Raw genomic sequence first — 13,703 nt, 5'->3', positions numbered from 1 at the left:
AAGAATGTGTGTAGATCCCGTGGGATCACACAGCCTTGGGAAAACAAATCTGTTTTTGGAAGGTGGTGAACAGAGTGAGACTTGAAGGCTGAAGAAGAGATCACAGGCGTATCAGCTGGGGGAAGGTCCCCTGAGCATTAGCACAGGGAGAAGATAGCATGTGGGATCTTTCTGGAACTACAAGTACTTCAATAGGCCTGGAGCATAGATGTGAGGGCTACGTGACCAAAGATGTGGTTGGAAAGGCTACCAGAAGGCTGAAAAAAGGTCCAGCGTACGGGGCGAAGGAGTTTGGATTTCATTTATGTGTTTATTTTTATTTTATTCTTCAACGTCAAAGTCTAGCCATGCTGACCCACTTCTTTCTTCTGTCATTATCCTTCAATAATTAAATCGAACGGTTCTAACGTCTGTATTGAAGGATTTCGAGGACAGGCACTTTATAATCCAGAATGATGGCATCAGAAATAGATGGGGGGCATAGGGGAGAAGGCAAGATTATGTATGCAGGGAGACTATTTAGGAGTCTCTGCCAGTAATTTAAGCATGGCAGTGGGAGTGAGATCGGAAAGAAGGATATGTTAAACAGGTGGAGCCTGAGTGCTGAATTTGTAAGACAAGGGAGAGGGAGGAATCCAAAATGAGGTCCAGATTTCTAACTCGGGCAGACGAAGAGATGGTGATGTCATTCACTGAGCTGTGGCAGAGGAATGATGACAAAGAATGAATGTGTTGGACTGAGAACGTACATGAAGCATTGACGGGAGGGTGTACAGCAGAGAGGTGGGTGGGGAGCTCCAGAGGTTAGGGGGGGACCCTGAGCTGAAGATCTGGATTTGGAGGTCATGAATATGTAGAAAGGGCCGGAAGCCATGGGTGCAAAGGAGAGAAGGGCAATGGGCACTGTGCTAACAGAGATTACGCGTGGGACTTCAGGGAAGGACCGTGTCCAAGGGCAAGTTAGGGGAAGCCTGTAATGGGGATCAAGAAGGAGTAACCAAGGTGCCTGAGTGGCTCAGTCGCTTGGGCGTCCGACTTCGGCTCGGGTCATGATCTCGCGGTTCGTGGGTGCGAGCCCCGCGTCGGGCTCTGTGCTGACAGCTCGGAGCCCGGAGCCTGCTTCGGATGCTGTGTCTCCTCTCTCTCTCTCTGCCCCTACCCCGCTCACAGCCTGTCTCTCTCTCCCCATCAAGAATAAATAAACATTTGAAAAAATTAAAAGGAAAAAAAAAGAGTAACCAGAGTGGTATGAGGAAATGAGATAAGAAGCCAAGGATAGGAGAGGCACCAGGTGGGATGATGGCATAAGATGCCGCGAAGAGGAAACATTCGAGGAGGAAGACATTGGAGACCTTGGATAGATCGGCTTACGTAATGCCGCGAAGAGGAAACATTCGAGGAGGAAGACATTGGAGACCTTGGGTAGATCGGCTTACGTAATGCCGCGAAGAGGAAACATTCGAGGAGGAAGACATTGAAGACCTTGGATAGATCGGCTTATGTAGATTTATGAGGGCAAAGGAGAAGGTCTAGTGGATTCAGGGCAGCATGAAAGGCGAGGAAGTGGGGTTACTGAAGGTAGGCTAATCTAAGAAAGTAGAAGAATTTTGTTCATACTTTTTTACTGAGACATCATTGACACAATGTTGTATTCGTTCCAGGTGCGTAACACAAAGGTTCAATATTTGTATATATGGTCATGTCTTTTTAAAGAAAATAGTGGCCTGAGAGTGTTTATAAACAGTAAAGAAAATACATGAGAGCTGAAGAGACTGAATAAGTGGATGGAAGAGAAGGGGAGGGGCAGAGGATACAGGAGAAGGAGCAGGCATTCGATGGGGGGATGCTCTTCCCCATTGATGTAGGTGGGAAATTAGCCAAGGAGGCACGTGTTTGCAGAGGCCTGAGGGGAGAAGCAGGGGGCGGACAGGAGCCCTCCGTGAAGTCAGGACAGAGTGGCCATCCAAGAAGGCTGGAGAAGGCGGTGGACAGGTGGCTTCTAAAAGAATTGTAGGGTTTGAAAAAGCTACCGTAGGGTAATAGGCTAGTGCTGGCTCAGGGCACAAAGAAGGATGGCCTCGTGGCTCGAACTGAGCAAAGTAAAAGAATGGATTTTTTAAAATTTTTTAAAAATATTTATTTAGTTTTAAGAGACAGGGAGACAGAGTGTGAGTGGGGGAGGGGCAGAGAGAGAGGGAGACACAGAATCCGAAGCGGGCTCCAGGCTCCGAGCTGCCAGCACAGAGCCCGACGCGGGGCTCGAACCCGCCAGCTGTGAGATCATGACCCGAGCCGAAGTCGGACGCCCAACCGACCGAACCACCCAGGGGCCCCAAGAATCTGTGTAGCTAATCAACACAGGGGTGTGGACTTTTTTGTTGCTGTTGTCGCTCGTACTTGGCAACTCAGGTGTGGCAGTGAGAAAATGAGAGAGTGGACTACTCCAGGCTTATGATTTTTCTGGGCAGGTGCAGCGGGTTCACAAACTGGCAAAGAAGTCTAGACGATTGGCCCAGGAGTGACGAGAGTTTGAGGCCAGGGTCTGAGGGGGGACTAGAGGGCTCACGGAAGTGGCAGAAAGGGTATTAAAGGGAGAGGGCAGAAAGGCTCAGAGGTCGTGGTCAGGAAGAGGGGCTGTGCAGGTTAGATGGGGTTTCCTCGTGGGCAGGAAGCATACACGCAGGACTTCGGCGGTATCAGTGACTGTGAGGTCATTCTCCCGCCAGGAAATCAGAAGACTGTAGATGACAAGGGAGGAAAATGACAGAGTGGCATTTGCACGGGCCTCAAAGTGAGGAAAAGATAAGAAATGATACAAACAGGAACTGAAGGAGGAGGTGATGTCTGAGCTGGGCTCCTTGCGGGTCAATAGGAGTTCTCCAGGCAGGATGAGGAAAGTGAGGGAGAGCAGTTCAGACGAAATCAATAAATTCTCGTCCTGATTTTTAAGTTCTCTTCCAGCACGGTATCTGTCAGGGGAAGTAGCTCATAATGATATCTCCTACTTCCCATTTTTGTCAATGAAGGATATGACACAGATTAAGTATCCTCTGGCTCTCTCTGAATGGTCCTCTCTCCTCCCAGCTCTGGTTTTCGGTGCCAGTTTCTTCCAAGCACCTGGCCGCTGACCTTCAATCCATTGTCTTTCCCTTCATCCACGGATTTCTCGAAACTTGCCTTCCGCCCAGCTCCCACAACTCACATACATACCTCACAGTTGCCTGAAAGCATTTTCCTTCCTAGAATCTTGACTTCTAGCAGTCTGACTCAGATCTGGCTCAGAAAGATCCAAGAGAAAACAAAAATGGGGGGAGGGGGCAGGTGAACTGGATGGTTTTAAGAATGGAATCCTGGAGACCGGGGCAGAAAGCGATCACAGAACAGAGACCAGAGAACAAATATCAGGTCGCAGAGGAGGCACCTCAACAATAAAACTTCCAGCCGAAATCCTGCTGCCTTCCCTTGCTGAAGTTGTTATCTTGTTACAACGTCTTTGTGTCCTTACTGCCTTTCTGAAACGGAATGTTCCCCGGATAGGAGGAATATCAGCTAAAAACAAAATCTCTCAGACGGTTTGTCACGTTTTTTTTTTTTAATATTTTTCATCAAAGTATAACCCGTATTTTAAATTTCTCCTACTTGCCAGACGTGTTTTATATTTTGTCTCTTATGGAGGTCTGCAGCCAAGAAAACCACGACTCTCCAACCGATTCTGTTTACCCATTCAGAATAGAGTAGCACATTGTCTTTAGGTGAATGATGTTCTCTGGGGTTGTGCAACATGGTTGCCCTGAGCATCGGGGACGCTTGGCTGGTCTCTCCAGGGACCCAGGACACAGAGATCCTCAGAGCTGCCAGACCCCAGGGCCCCTTTGCCTTTTCTTGCTAATGGTGAAGCACATGGTGTGTGTGTGTAAATTTCTATGCAGCTATGTCGCTCCTGCAGAAAAATACATGGGCGATGCACAGGAGAAGACCCTAGAAACAAGGAATTCACAAAAGAAATACAAAGGGCCAATGAACCCATGAAAGAATGCTCTGCCTCTCTGGTAATGAACGTAATGCCACTTACAACAGCAAGACAAGCCATTGGGACTGGTTTGACACTGAGAGCATAAAACAATGACCATCATCAGTGCGAAGGTGGGGGAAGCTAGGAGAGGACTGTCCTAGACGGCAGTGCTGGTTACCACTGGGCAATGTGATCACAGATGATTGCCTTTTTCTTTTTTATCCATGTCCAAATCCCTGTCCCGAATCCGTGTCCCTTTTTTATCTGGGTCCTAGCTGGCCCCACCCCTTCCAGTAGAGACACTCACCTAACAGTCAGATTGGGAAAATAAAAGGGGGGTGGTCTAAAATAATCTGTGTTTGAAACTTATAAATGAAAAATGTTAAATTTACACAGAAGCAGAGAGAACAGTGTGGTTATCCCTTCTGAGAACCCATCTCTAGATTCAATAGTTAATCAGTGTTTTTCCCTGCCTCCCTCCATTCTTCCTTTCCTTATTTCCTTCTGCCTTCCTATTTTCTTTCTTCCTTCCTCCCTCCTTCCTCCCTCCCTCCTTCCTTCCTCCTTTCCTTTCCTTTCCTTTCCTTTCCTTTCCTTTCCTTTCTTTGTCTTTTCTTTCTTTCTTTTTTCTTTCTTCTCTGCGTTATTTTTTTAATTTAAATTTTAGCTAGCCAACATACAGTGCAATATTGGTTTCAGGAGTAGAACCAAGTGATTCATCACTTACCTACAACACCCAGTGTTCATCCCAACAAGTACCCTCCTTAATACCCATCACCCATCTAGCCCATCCCCTACCTCGCTCCCTCCATCAACCCTCAGTTTGTTGTCTCTCGTTAAGAGTCTCTTGTGCTAACAAACCACAAGAGACTCTTAACTATAGAGAAAAAACTGAGGTTTGCTGGAGAGGTGTTGAGTGGTGTAGAGGTCCATCTGGGTTACACACACACACAGACACACACACACACACACACACACACCCCACATCTTCTCTATCCATTCATCAGTCGATGGACATTTGGGCTCCATAGTTTGACTGTTGTTGCTAATGCTGCTTTTATAGCAATATTGTATTTTTATATCCTTTGGGTAAATAACTAGTAGTTCTTCTCTGCATTATTTTAAAGCAAATTCATATTGTCATCTTAACCCTAAATATTTCCATATGTATTTCTTTCAAACGGGACATCTTCTTCTATAACCACAATTCTATCTGCATCTTTAACAACATTAACAAAAATTCATTAATAACATCTGATTCCAAATATACCTTCACATTTTCACAATTATCCCAAAGAAGACTTTTACAGTCAATTTATTCGAATCGGGACCTAAATGAGGTCCAATCACTGCATTCGATTGCAATGCCTTAAAGTCCCTTTTAATTTGCAACAGATCTGTTGCTGTCCCCCCCCCCCTTTTTTTCGGTCCTCGACTTGTTGAATACGCGGACTTAGTTGTCCTATAAATTGTACCAAATTCTGGATTTGTCTGTTTGTTCTCCTGCTGCCCCGCAAACCAAAGGTTAGATTTAAATTTTGATTAAATTCAGGTTTAACATCTTTTGGCAAGAATATTTCATAAGTGGTGCTGTGTATTTCTTATTACATTACATCATGCGGTATAAAATGTCTGGTTGTCTCATTTTGAGACATGCTAAAATTGATCAGCGGGTTTACATGGGGAAGCCTGAGCCTTCCGTTGCGAAGACCTCTATCATCCCTTCTCCTAATGCCTTTAGCATCCCTTGAGAGCATTGCCTGAGTTATTATTTCATTAGTGGTTGTAAATGGTGATGTTCAAAATTTATTAATCCATCTACATTTAATACCACTAATTCTTCTCTAACAACAACCAAAAATCCTCATCGACTAGGGCTTTTTGATTACTCTGAAATGGCACCATATAGAACAGGTCAGATAAAGGCATATTCCGCAAACCTGTGCTAGAAGCAATGACAACCAGTGGCAAGGAGGATCTATAATGCCCGGATTGTGGTCTCTAAGTAACATTATACACTGAAAGGAACCAGGGCTTTGTCAAGAAAAGGCTGATCCCAAGTCTGAGGCTGGGAATGAGATGATAATAAACCTTCTGGTGCCAGTAAGCAGAGAATCTATCAAAAACAAACGAACAAAAAAGCCCAAACTGGGAGCGCGTCCTAAAGATCTCAGTGGGCAATTTGAGAATCAAAACAACAACTGCCATTGATTGGCTCATATTGAGTCTGTTTCCAAAAGCGTGTGAGTTCATAACGGCGCAGACAAAAAATAAGAAGAGGTTGAGAACCACCAGCTAAAAGAAAAACAAATACCCTGGTAGCCGCTGCAAGAAAGTAGGACACCAACCCCTCCCTCTGGAAATTTAGTCGATTCAAGAGAAAGAGGGATTATGTTTTTCATGGCTGCTGCGTGAAGGGGATGTGTTGGGAGACAAGAATGGAAACAGGGAGACTTGACCGAGATCCAGGGACTGTGCAAGTGCCAGAGGTAGACAGGTGACAGAGCCGCTTCCCGATCTCCTGGAGTTCGTGTCTCCAGTGGGGCGGACTGCCTTGTGACAGGGCACCTGCCGGCTAGAGGAGTGTGTACAATAATAGGGGCAACACACAGGAAGGAAGGGCGGCGGCCGTCCCCGGGGGGCGCTGACCCAGGCCTGACGCTCAAGCTGAGTCTCACGGGTTGAATGAGAATTAAACACTTGTCCTGCCCCAAACCAACTTCAGAGCCACTTGCCGCCTGACCGAGCCAAGGCAGCGGGGGTCAGTACTGACTCAGGATCTGGACAGGATTAACCTGGCGGCAGGAGAGAGGGAACATGGGAGCTCCTGCGGGGAAGGACCTGAGGGAGCTGGGCTGAAATCTGACCTAGCCTAGCCACAGAAAGGAGAGCGCCCAGATCTCTCTCTCTCTTGTTTCAAGTTTCTATTTGAATTCCAGTTGGTGAACGTACGGTGTTCTATTAGTTTCAGCTGTAGAATAGAGCGATTCGATACTTCCATCCGACCCCCGGTGCTCCTCACGACAGGTGCCTCCTTACTCCCCACCACCCATTTCCCCCATCCCCCAACCCTTCCCCTCCCAGATCTCTTTGTATTATCTCCTGGTGTCCCTCTGCATTCTGTTCCCCTAGCTCCCTGATCCTTGACAACCACGATCTGCTTTCTGTCACCGTGGTTTCGCCTTTTCTAGCATTTCACATCAACAGAATCTTATGTAGGCTTCTGCGGCTAACGTAATGCTCTTGTGATTCTCCTGTGCCGTCGGATGCGTCAGCCCTTTATTCCTTTGCGTCGTTGAGTGGTGTTCCACCGTATAGACGTACAATTTGGATTTCAGCCGCCAGGCATCTGGCTTGTTTCGACTTCCTTCCGATCGTGAATAAAGCCGCAACGAACATGTGCGTAGAGGACATAGTGTTCATCTCCCCCGGGTGAATCTATAGATACGGAATGAGTAGATTATTTGGGTGTTAACTTTACAAGGAACTGTGAAGACCTTTCCCAAAGTGGCTGGATCTTGCACAATGAGCGTTCCGATTGTTCGACACCTCTGTCAACACTTGGAATTGTTAGTTGCTTTTATTTTAGCCATTCCAGTGGATTCACAGTGGAAACTCAATGTGGTTTTAATGCCTGTTTTCCTAATGACTAATGATGTTGAGCATCTTTTCGTGCATGGATGTGCCATCTGCAGTGTGTCCTCTTTGGTGAAAATCTGTTGAAATCTTACCCCCTTACCCCCTGACCCTGCCGTTTATTGGGTGGTTTTCTTATTATAGTTCTAAGTGTTAAATATTCTGCATATGTACGTTTATTTATTGAAATAAACGTTTAGCAAGTATTTTTCCTAGTCTGTGACTTTTCATTTTCTTAACAGTAACTTTTGATGAGAAAAACTTTCAAATTTTGATAAAGGCCAACTTGGCAATGCTTTTCTCCTATGGTTCATGCTTTTTGGGGAAGAAGTTCCAGAAACCTTTGCCTAACTCCAAATTACTAAGATTTTCTCCTTTGCCTTCTTCTAAAAATTTTCCAGTTTTAGCTCTTACATTTATATCTATGATCCGTTTTGTTTTGTCTGTGCCTTCTATCATGTTTGAGAAATTTCCTTCGCTTTCTGAGATTTTTTAAGTATTTTTTTTAATGTTTTATTTCATTTTTGAGAGAGACAGACAGACAGACAGAGAGACAGAGAATGAGCAGGAGAGGGGCAGAGAGAGAGAGAGGGAAACACAGACTCGGAAACAGGCTCCAGGCTCTGAGCTGTCAGTACAGTCTGATGCGGGGCTCGAACTCATAAGCCATGAGATCATGACCTGAGCTGAAGTTGGACGCTTAACTGACTGAGCCACCCGGGCGCTCCTGAGACTTTTTTTTTAAATCATGTATGGGTATTGGGGCGCCTGGGTGGCTCAGTCGGTTAAGGGGCCGACTTCGGCTCAGGTCACAACCTCGCGGTCCGTGAGTTCGAGCCCCGCGTCGGGCTCTGGGCTGATGGCTCAGAGCCTGGAGCCTGCTTCGGATTCTGTGTCTCCCTCTCTCTCTGCCCCTCCCCTGTTCATGCTCTGTCTCTCTCTGTCTCAAAAATAAATAAACATTAAAAAAATTTAAAAAAAATAAATCATGTATGGGTATTGAATTTTATCACAAGTGTTTTCTGCAACTATCGAGATGATCTTTTATTTGACTTTTCTTTTTTGCCTCTTAACACAGTAAGTTACATTGATTCTTTTTTAAATATTAAAGCAAATAAAGCCCTTGCACTCCTGAACTAAATTCCGTTTTTCATGCTGTATTACCTTTTAAAGTATGTTTTTAAATTTCAGTTGCCAAAAAGTTCTTGAGGACTTTTCTATGTTATGAAGGATATCGATACGTATTTTTCTTAGTATATTTTTCTGATTTTGGTTTTGGGGTGATATTGGCCTCCCGACATTCTCTCTCTTCTAATTTCTAAAACAGTTTGTGTAAAAGTGACATTATTTATTCAATAAATGTTTGGTATAACTAAACCATGAAATCATCCGGGCCTCTTTCGAGGAAGATCGTACTAATTCGATTTCCCTCACAGGTAAAAAGCCATTCACATTACCTTTTTTGTTCTTGAGTTAGCTAGTTTGTTTTTTTCAAGGTTTTTTTTTTTTCACTTTTATCTAAGCTATTGACTTTATTGGCATAAAGCTGTTTATACGGTGTAGGGGAAACCAGATAAATCACTGTTTGCCATCCTAGAAACTAAAATTGCTACAGAAGCATTGTCATTGGCACGGGGCAGGGGGCAAGAAAAAGAATTTCTTGTGCCCTCTCATTTCTATGCTACATATTCCCCTTATAGCTCACCAAAGCACTTTGCTTTTCTCAATTTAGACAAAAAAAAAAAAAAAGGAAGAAAGTCAGGGAACGATCTTTATCGCTCACCTCCTGAGACCATCTTGATAAAAACTGAGAACAACTGTGAAGTGCCCTGTGAATACGGGCTGCCAAATGTAATTGCCAATATGCTAATTAAGAACTCATCAAGAGTGTCAACATCTCAACATCGAGAGTCTCCAATTTACCGTGTTATCATTGTCATCTAAAGCACTGAGTATTTCTGGCATGTCTGCCCATGCGGACACTGGGCTAACAGAGAGCTCCCTGCTCTGAAAGAGTTTATGTTTTTATTAGGGGTCCAAGGGATACATAAAGAGACCAGTGCTTCCGTGATGTGCAGAGCTAAGTGCCACAGGAGTGGTGCAGAGCCTTAGGGATTCAGAAGGTTCACAGCTCGATGAAATTTATTTGGATGTTAAAGGAAAAGTCCAGCTGAAACAGGAAAAAAAAGAAAGAAACATAAGGGATCATAAGGGATTGACAGTAAGCAAATATGCAGAGGAAAGAGGGCTTATAATGTACTTTTGAAATAAGCAGGACAGTTAGACGTGGTGAAATAGAGCAGAGGGAAATAATTGGAGAGAAATCACCAAGCCCCTAACGTGTGTTTTGTGTGAAACGGTTTGCACGTAAGTGTTGAGCCCACGATGCTTTTGTTGGGTGCAGGGATCATTACACGAATATTAGAGCAGAGAAAGCTGAGACTCGGGGGGGGGGGGGAGGGGCAAAGGACTTGCCTGGATTCAGAGTCAAGACGACAACTCCGGTCTTTCAGCCTAACTCGGTGCCATAGTCAGATCGGCAAGGACTTGGGAAAACAACGTAAAGGGATTTGGGGTACATCGTGTGAACAACGCAGGTACACTGGTTGTTTGAACACCTCGAGGGATATGCACAGTGAAGAGTTCCAGGAGGACAAATCAGCTGGAACGTTGTAAGATGGATGGCAGAGGGGAAACGGAGGCAGGGAGGAGGATTGTGCAACAGCCCCAGGATAAAGCACGTACGTCCCGGTGGAAGCCGTGGGAATGGAAAGGAGAAGGTGCAAAACACTTTCCCAAGTGTCTTGGTTCCACCACATTTTTGGAAAATTAACGTTTTATCGATCTTAAATAAAAGGAAAAGGAGGGAGGATTTTGTATGTGTGGATACGGCGATAGGCTGACCGGGGAAGAAAAGTAATATGTTTGATTTTGGGTGCGTTGAGTTTGAAGAGCAGGTGAAGCGTCCAGAAGGAGACATCTAGCAGGGCGTGGACATCACTACGGTGCTGAAAGTTACAAGCAACCCTGAATGGAACGTGTAAGTAGAGGTCAAGGTCAAGTCAGACTCTTTGGGGAATTCTCCTATTATCGCTGATTCTATTTTTGTGCATTTATTTATTTTTTAATTCTAGAAAGAGCGCACAAATGGGGGAGGGGAGCAGAAGGATAGAGAGAGAGAGAGAGAGAGAGAATCCACGCTCAGCACGGAGCCCCACACGGGGCTCAATTCACCGGCCCTGAGATCATGACCTGAGTCGAAATCAAGAGTCAGACGCTCAACCGGCTGAGCCACCCAGGTGCTCCATAGCTCCTTCTTCCTAAAGGATCGATGCTGCCTCTACACGCTCCGTATGATTAAGGAGAAGCCAAGCATACTGGTCTGGAAAGGTGATGAAACTTTTTGGAAAATCGGACCTACGAGGAAAGACTTTGCGAGGGCTGTAGCAACAGCCAACGTCGCTCAGATACTGCAGCACAAGGGAGTGACATTTGTTGAGCACTCACAATGTACTGGGCGCTCTCCCTGTTCAGCCTCGTGCAACAGCACTGATCAACTGGGTGGAGATAAAGTGACGGAGGCATCTTGTGGCCCAATCGCAAAGCTGAAACGACCCGGGAGACCAGGCCAAACGTTCCTTTTAGAGGAGACGGACCGTGGGCCTAGGAAGGTTCATGGACTTACTTTCTGAAGAGTCTGACAAAACAGAAGTGTATTCGTGTTATTTGGACTTCATCACCACCCTCTTTCATGCCGTCAAAGAAGACCGTGCCCCCGCACGCCCTGTGCACCGGGCATTGCAAGAGCATTTTGGAATTGCATTTAGTAAAGAGAGAAGGGCGACCTGGAGTGACTAGAATATCACCCAGCGGCACCTTGCAGGGCACCGCAGTGGCCCAGGATTTCTGCTCTTCTAAACAACGAGTAATTTTCTCCAGGGCCCCCATGGGTCAGGACCACACAGCCTATTTTGAGCTATCTACTCGACTTAAGCTTCTTCCGCATTCCGGATTAACAGCTCCCAGGCTGATGTCAGCCCTGAAGAAAACCTCCAGCTTTGGAAAGTTCTAAAGAATGTCTGTTCAGCTATTTTTGAGTTTTCGGAGTGAGGAAAACCCATGCTTTACCGTTGCTTAAAAAAACAAAAACCAAAACAGAACCGAAGGACTTTAGTGCTCTGGATACCCAGATCATTAAACATTGTCTCCTCGTGGCAAGTTCCAACTCAGCGCGGTTGTAGTCGTTGGCAAAAACCAGCCCCTACGCAGAAGCGGACCATGTTGGGCCTCTCAGGGTTTTCTCTTGCCGTGTCCGCACATTACCCCAGACTTTGCAGCTGAGGCCAACAGGCATTTCCCGTCTCCTGGTTTCCATGGGGGAGGAGGTTGGGCACAGCGGTCTTTCCAGAGCTGGGTCCTCTGCTCAGGCCTCCCAGGCTGTTAGCAAGCTGTCACCTGTGGCTGGGGCTCTCATCTGGGAGGTCCTTTTCCACGGTCTTTCGAGGCTGCTGGCAGTGTTTACGCCCGCGTGATTCTGTGACAAACCCATGTCTCCTTGCTAGCCATCAGCCTGGGACGGCTCTCAGCAACTAGAAGCCCCTGCCCTTCTGTCCAGGCAGCTCACCACACGGCCGTTGTTTGCTCTCTTCCTTCGAAGCCGGCCAGAGAAAACTCCACTCTTTGAAATACGCTTTTCAAGGCGCATCTGAATGGATCCGCCCCTCCCAGGATCAGATCAACTCATCCGCAACATTGGTAACAACCGCAAGATCCCTTTGCCATGTGATGGGATATAATCAGGAGAGTGACATCTCAAAGTCACAGGTGCCCGCCACCACAAACATGTCAGACCTCACACCCCTCTTCGTGCTGCCATAAAGAGTAAGCAAGCTGTGGCTGCATCTCGAGAGCTTCGTCTCCGTCCTTTCCAGACCTGTCCTCCTTCCCTCAGTTTGCGTGTCATCTCAACTCCCGTTGACCCACTTTTTTTTTTTCCCGCGGGGAGAGAAGTACCTACGAACAGAATTTGCAAGGAGCTAAATGACTTCCCTGTTATGGCTCCGTGAATATTTGTTCTTTCTTTTCTTTTCTTTTGTAATGTTTTGTTTCTTTTTGAGAGAGAGCGTGAAAGCAGGGGAGGAGCAGGGAAAGGGGGGGGGGTGGGGACAGAGGAACCGAAGCAGGTGCGGCGCTGACAGCAGTGGGCCTGAGGCGGGGCTTGAACTCACGAACCGGGATATCATGGCCCGAACCAAAGTCAGCCGCTCAACAAACTGAGCTACCCAGGCACCCCAGTCTTTGCCTTTTAAAGAGGCGCACACAGCCACATCCATACTGTACTCAAAGTAAGCAATTCTCTGTGATAGAATGTCACCCTCGTCGCACCAGGAAGGGAGAGGGCAAAGAGGAGGGGTCTTTCCTGCATGAGTCCTGCTGGACTCATCCCTGGGGAAGCAGAGATACTGAGCTGTGAGGACCGTGGGCATCCCCTGAACACAGGAGAGAAACTCAATGCCCACAAGACCCACACACGCACACCAAAGCCTCACTTCACCTTCTGTGGAGGCCTAAGGATGGGGTTGGTCAAGGAGACAACGCAACTACATTACCCGATAGCAGAGCTTTCTCAGGGTTGTACACGTTTCTCTTTTCCGGAGTAAGTTTGGCTTTGTTCTTTTACGAGCACATTGAAACGCTTCTTCTTGGGTTCGACTCTCCACGCCTCCTTCCACCTCTCTGCCGCCCATTCGCAGTCCCTGAAGGATTCTGGGAGCTTTTCCCAGGGTTTCCGAGCACATCTGATTTAACTCAGCGAACGCTTGTTAAGTGCCCACTGAATCCCAGACTCAGGGTTAGACTCTGGCAATGCAGGGATGAATTAGATGTTGTCTCCGCCTTTGAGACGCTGATAGTCCGGCTTGGGAAGCAGAACACCGTATGCAGTCCACTAGGAAAGACATCTCAAAACAGAGTTACGGAAGAACTGTGTTTTTAGGCAATATCAGACTGTCATTCAGTCATCAGCATATCACACCGGAGGACTTGGGGGGGGCGC

This window comes from Prionailurus bengalensis, chromosome E4 (genome assembly GCF_016509475.1).
Source record: "Prionailurus bengalensis isolate Pbe53 chromosome E4, Fcat_Pben_1.1_paternal_pri, whole genome shotgun sequence".
NCBI lineage: Eukaryota > Metazoa > Chordata > Mammalia > Carnivora > Felidae > Prionailurus > Prionailurus bengalensis.
The sequence above is the reverse complement of the archived record's forward strand: the minus strand, read 5'-3'. Positions refer to the sequence as shown.